General features: G+C 42.2%; 1 pseudogene; it reads right to left on the bottom strand.

Moving 5' to 3' along the window:
• Positions 1-1,128: 1,128 nt before the first annotated feature.
• Positions 1,129-4,310, bottom strand: LOC105492193 (membrane protein BRI3 pseudogene; annotated as a pseudogene).
• Between the last annotated feature and the right edge of the window lie 2,655 nt (positions 4,311-6,965).

The following is a 6,965-nucleotide window of genomic DNA, read 5'->3' as shown; positions in this document are numbered from 1 at the left end:
TGTGTGAGTCACTAGGCCCAGCCTATCTTTCCTTACTTTTAAACTTTGTGAGATGTGACCAGAGCAGTCTTTAGTCAAGAGTGATTTTGTCCCACTTCTGAGGAAATACTCTTCTGAGTTCCATACCCAAAATTCCATGTATTACAAAGTTTTCCCACTCTAATTGGTGAGAATGTCCACTATTCTAGGCTCTGTGTTTTTTTGTTGTTTGTTTGTTTATTTGTTTTTTTGAGACAGAGTCTTGCTCTGTTTCCCAAACTGGAGTGCAGTGGCGTGATCTCAGCTCACTGCAACCTCCATCTCCCAGGTTCAAGCAATTCTCCAGCCTCAGCCTCCTGAGTAGCTGGGACTACAGGTGCCCACCACCACATGCGACTAAATGTTGTATTTTTAGTAAAGACAGAGTTGCACCATATTGGCCAGGCTGGTCTCAAACTCCTAACCTTGTGATCCACCCACCTCAGCCTCCCAAAGTGCTGGGATTACAGGTGTGAGCCACTGAACCTGGCCTTTGTTGTTTTTTTTTTAATGGTATGAATCTCATTTATTAAAAATATTATTTCTCGCCTTTCTCAAATTGAAGACTGCAAATAATAAAAGCAGTGCTTTATTGAGTTGTCATTAACCCTGGGAGGGAGCAGCAGAGCTGCCTCTCCACGCTCCAGGAAACCGCGGCTCACATGTGACACATCTATCCCATCTTGCTTTACAAAACAGTCCTGAGGCTGGGCACAGTGGCTTACACCTGTAATCCCAGCACTTTTGGGGGCAAGGCAGATGGATCACCTGAGCTCAGGAGTTCAAGACCAGTCTGTCCAACATGGTGAAACTCCATCTCTACTAAAAATACAAAAATTAGCCAGACGTGGTGGTTGGTGCCTGTAATCCCAGCTACTCTGGAGGCTGAGGCAGGAGAATGGCTTGAACTTGGGAGGCAAAGGTTGCGGTGAGCCGAGATTGCGCCATTATAATCCAGCCTGGGTGACAAGAGTGAAACTCTGACTCAAACAACAACAACAACAACAACAACAAAACAGTTCTGAAGCTTAATCAAATGAAACTATTATACACGAAATTTACATTAGAAAAAGAGAGCTGGGTATAGGAAAGCCGGGAGTGGTGTTCCCTTTAAGCTAAGGTCTCTTGGCAGTTGGGGCATCTTCGCTTCCTCGAGGCAAAACAGCAGATGAACCCAAAGGGGAACAGGATGATGACCAGGAAGATGCCCAGGAAGGTGAAGCAGTCCTCCAGCACCCCCGACCCTGCAGAGGGGACAGCTTCCCACGACCGTGATGGAGTTGGCAGGGTACTGGGTGGCAGTCCAGCTGTAGATGTTGTAGACCCTGGGGTGGCGGGTGGGTACCCCTGTGATGAGGTAGGGGTAGGGCTTTGGCGGGGGCTGGCAGGGGTGGCACCATAGCTGTGCAGGGTGCATGCACAGTTGCCCTGGACGGCCTGCAGTTTGTAGGCCAACAGCCGCTCCTGCAGCAGGGGCTTGTGGTCCACGGCTGACCCACTCAGCTCGGTCGGCCCCAGTGGTGACCCTAATCTTGAGGAGTTTCCTCACAGATGTGTGCTGACCAGTACCTACATAAGGGAGGAGGGATCCACTCACTGCAGATTTCGAGAGTTCTCTCTCCCCACTCCTCTTCAGCACTGTGTTCTGCAAATCCTGGCTGCCTTGGCCTCCCTATACTCCCAACAATGTCTCCTCAACTCATTGACAACCCAGGTGTATTCTCTATGCTGTAGTCTGGAGACTCTAGGCAGGAAGCTGGGTCCATCATTAGGCTCACTTCATTTGTTTTTCCTGCTCTCAGGGATTACTGCTCTCTTCTGTTATTCAGTGTCTGAAAACCATTGTTTCAAATACATACTTTTTGGTGTTTTAGTTATTTAAGGCAAGAGCATTAATCTGGTCTTGTTACTCCATCTTTTTTACAGAAAGTACTAGGTGTGAGGGCAGGGTTGGGGTGGCCAGTAATTTAGAACTATTTGTCACAAATAAGCATTTTGGCACGACAGCAAAGCTGCTATGCGCGCCTAATATGACCACTGCTCCCCGCCATCGGATATGTGCTTTTTATGCCTTTTAAAGAGGTAACATTGAGTACATGCACAATTACATAATGTAAATTAATAGCCACCCTATTTCATAAAAATAAAGAGCAAAAGTATATATTAGTTCTCACAATTATATTTGGTGATTTATGCTTCAATATTTTATCTTACTTCAAAATTCCCCAGCTATCCAAAGATTATCTATTAATTCAATTTACTACAGTCCAAAGGCTTAATTTAACTAAAGATTTTAGGTATTATGCTGAATCTAACATAATACAAAATATAATTAATGCTGATATAAAAACATGTATCAGAATTATAATTCAGCCGGGCGCAGTGGCTCATGCCTGTAATCCCAGCACTTTGGGAGGCTGAGGGAGGTGGATCACTCAAGCTCAGGAGTTCAAGACCAGCTTGAGAAACATAGCAAAACCTTGTCTCTACTAAAAATACAAAAATTAGCTGGGCATGGTGGCATGTACCTGTAGTCCCAACTACTCGGGAGGCTGAGGTGGGAGGGTCAGTTCAGCCCAGGCAGGTTGAGGCTGCAGTGAACTGAGATTGCACCAATGTACTCCACCTTGGGTGACAGAGTGAGACCTGCCTCAAAAAAATAAATAAATATATTATAATTCAATGTCATTGATTGTATTATTTTATATTTTCAGTATTCTTAAACATTATGTGGGGTATAATGTTATCTGATCTATAAATAGAATAAGTTTAGGAAACTCAGATTAACCAGTCTCTCCATTAGAAAACAAACTCAATTTTATTTTTAAAAATTATACATTTGTATTTTACTCCATACTGATAAAATTGTGGAAAGACAATGCTGTTTTTTAAGCCATTATCATACTAATTTGTCTAAGGATTTTGGTGATCTTTGAACTCAGCTTCTTATATCAAAATGCTCCTGAGCAAAACCTTCTATGAGAATATTTTTTTTTTCTTGGCACTCCCTGAGTAATGTATTACAAGTTTCATTTCTTTATTTTCAAGGACTTCTAGGAATATTAAATTTATATAAGCACTTACTATTCTCCATAAACCAATAAAATCAGAGCTCATTTTTTCAAAAAGAATTTAATTTAAAAATACTTTTTACCCTAATTTACTAATATTTCATCTTCCATTCAAAAGAGATAAAGGCTGTTTCAATTGCAAACACATAGACATCAGAGAGCACGCAGTTGAGTTTTACAATCTCATCCACAGGTCAAAAGTCAACATGGTAACACAATAACATTCTGGCTAGATCTCAAAGACTTGTTCCCCTTTCCAGTGAGCATTAAATATTGTTTTAATTGACTTGCACTCACAATAGACAAACAGAAACAAAAAAAAAAGACTAATAAACCATATTTTCCGTTTGTCATATTTCCCCCAAAGGAAAATAGTTCCTCCTCATCCTAAGAGAGATCTCCAAGGGGATAGGCAATAAAACCAGACTCTTAATTATTGCTGCCAACAGTGAGGAATTAATTATCAGTCATGTTCAGAACCCAGAGAGGCTCAGGTTTTCATACACATAGCGGGTGCCCGATGACCAGCCTGGTAGTGCATTACACACAACTTCCTGGACCATGCTGTAGAAAAAGGCATGGCTCACAGCACTGTTTTCTAAGAACACATGAATATATGAGGTGCTCTCTTGATTATGAAGCCAAGACTGGCCTACTGGTTCATTAGCAGAGGTGTGCTGTGGCTGGGCCCCATTGGCTCATGAGAGACGATTATGCTCAGCTCTTCCTAACTCTGCATTCAGTGACATCACATTGGTAGGTTAAAAGGTCCATGTTACCAGTATTTATACCACAGAATTTAATAAATGTTGAAAATCAGCCCCTGCTGCCACCTCAAAGTGAAGCAGCCATGTGGTCTGGGATGACACCCCAAGTTCTTGGTCTCACAGCCAAGGAAATCAAGGATGTGGACACACCAAGTGTGAGGTTTACAGCAGAAATTTCATAGGTGAAATAAAGAACAGCTTTCTGCAATAGAGAGGGGTCCAGGAAAAAGGGTTGCCATTTTTTACAGTTGAATGCAAAGGCTTTGGTAAGAAACCCATGAGGGTTGGGCATCTTATTTGCATAAGGTACAAACTTCTGGGGGCTCCACCCCATCCTCCTAAAGCACATACAGGCCCTTAGCTTGAGTTACTCCATATTCCTTTGTTCCCCTTGCTGTGCACGTGTTAGGGGACAAAATTTTCCATTGTGGGCATACCTGGGCAAGTCACTCATGTAGCCTTTCTTATCTGTGTGGCTGTGGGCACGTCTTAGGCAAGTCCTGCTGTATAAGCTCCCTTATCTGTGCCTGCAGGCTGTTCTTCTGTTTGAGAGAATGCAACCGAGGACCCACCCTTACTGCCTGCCTGACTGGGTTTTTTCCTTTCTCCTCTCATGAAAGAACCAATTGTTAAACATTTACCTGCATATTATTTTCTTTTATTCACTAGTTCCTGAATCTGGTAATGGAAAAAGAAATGGCCCAAATCACAAATTAGATAATACAGATTAATACAGTTGTCCAACAAAATAAACAAAAACAAAAACATAGAATGTTTAAAAAAAAAAAAAAAAAAGGAAGCAGGGGAACAGTCAGCCAGCCCAAACTTCTGTTGCCACATACCTGGATTTCAGCAACCCATAAGGTAAATTTTTAGGCAGTTTAATTGGCTCTGCCTGGTGAGTATACCTGGACATTTCAGTGAGACCTCCAAACTGGTTTTAAAGTATAAATTGCAAAAACTAATAACATGACTCTCACATAAATATAGAATGAATATGTGTCAAAAATTTTTTTCAATTTATCAATGAGAAAACCAACACGGGAGTCAAGCTCATTCAAAGACATATAGAAGAAATTTTACATAAATATAACCAAGGTACCATTCCAACTATATCTGGTCAACCATTGAAAGCATTCTCCCAAGTCTCACTTGGTTTTTGCCCTTCCTAGTACCTTTGATAGCCATCTTATTATTACTAATCTGGTCCTTGATTGTTTAATCTCTTGGTAAAAGTCTGTGTCTTCTAGATTAAAACAATTCCACATAAAGATGATGCTGGCACAAGGCTTCTAACACATGCCATCTTCTGACCCAAGAAGTAAAGATATCCTGCCTTTGGGTCCCTTAGATCAGGCATCCAGAGATTTTTACACCTCCAGTACTAGGCAAGGCCTATGCCCATCAAATCATCAGGCCATCACACAGACAAGAAGTTCTCCTGCCTCCCTAGAGGCTGACTGCAAACTCTTATGAGAGAATCCTGTCCCTAAGGTCAATGTTCACTGTCAGCAAGAAGAAGTTACAAAACAATGACCTTCAGCTGGGTGTGGTAGCTCACATCTGTAATCTCAACACTTCGGGAGGCCGAGGCAGTAGGATCTCTTGAGCCCACAAGTTCAAGACCAGTCCAGGCAACATAGCGAGACCCTGTCTCTACACAAAACACAAAAATTAGCCAGGCATAGTGGAGTGTACCTTTGGTCCCAGCTACTCAGGAGGCTGAGGTGGGAGGATGGCTTCAGCCCAGGAGGTCAAGGTTGCAGTGAGCTGTGATTGCAGCACTGCACTCCAGCCTGGTTGACAGAGCAAGACCTTGTCTCAGCAACAAGAGCTTACACCTGTAATCCCAGCACTTTGGGAGGCCAAGGCAGGTGGATCACTTGAGGTCAGGAGTTCGAGACCAGCCTGGCCAACATGGTGAAACCCTGTCTCTACTAAAAATGCAAAAATTAGCCAGGCATGGTGGCAGGTGCACCTGTAATTCCAGCTATTCGGAAGGCTGAGGAAGGAGAATCGCTTGAACTTGGGAGGCAGATGTTGCAGTGAGCCAAGATCACGCCACAGCACTCCAGCCTGAACAACAGAGTGAGACTCTGTCTCAAAACAAACAAACCAAAAAAACTAGCAACAACAACAACAACAACATCAACCTTTGCCCTTCATCTCCCTTTAAGATGAAGAATTGTCTCATAAGTAGAGGGGGGATTATGTTAGGGAAACAAGAGCATAGGAGAGCCAAAGTGACACCATTTTAAAATCAGCTCCATCTTAAAACCATCAAGGCATATTCCTTGCCAGTCAGAACCCATGATTATAAGATGTTTACAGCTAAAGAAATAGCTTAATAATGTCTGCAAGGACTGTTTCCCAAGACAATGGGACACATGACCCTACGGATAAGACAGGAGACAGATAAAAACAAGTCACAAAACCCTGCTAGTAAGACAAGAGATAGTAAAAAACAGGTAACAAGACCCTGCGGATAAGAGAGGAGACAGTAAAGAAACCAGCCCAAACCAGCCAGAACCAAGAAGGTGATGACAACAACCTTCACTGCTCATTATACGCTAATTATAATGCATCAGGATACTAAAAAACACTCCCACCAGTGCCATGACAATTTGCAAATGTTGTGGCAATGTCCAGAAGTTATCCTATATGGTGAGGATGGGGGAGAAACCCCAGGTGTGGGGAGCTCCTCTACCCTTTGCCAGAAAATTCATGAATAATCCATGACTTGTTTAGCATATCATCAAGAAATTGCTATAAAATAGGCAACTAGCCCCCTCCCACCCTGCTCTGCCTGTGGAGCAGTCACTCTTTTATTACGTTGCTTTTTAATAAACTTGCTTTCACCTAAAAAAAAAAAGTATAGAAGAAACAGAAATATTTATAGTCAATGAAAGAAAAAATGCAAAAATAAGATTACAAAGTTGGATACAAACTAGTCAATTTCCTACAGGGCCTATGGGAAAATAAATATTTCATCAGCTATGAAAGCTGTAAATAATAGCTGTAATTATTATCTCACTTGAATAACCTTGTTTAAATAGTCTGTTTCTTGCATCTCTACTTTGTCTGAGCTGGACCCTGGCAAAGAAGAGAA

Source organism: Macaca nemestrina, chromosome 10 (genome assembly GCF_043159975.1).
Source record: "Macaca nemestrina isolate mMacNem1 chromosome 10, mMacNem.hap1, whole genome shotgun sequence".
In the NCBI taxonomy this organism is placed as follows: Eukaryota; Metazoa; Chordata; class Mammalia; order Primates; family Cercopithecidae; genus Macaca; species Macaca nemestrina.
Note: the sequence above shows the minus strand (reverse complement) of the source record. Positions and strands in the feature narration are given on the sequence as shown.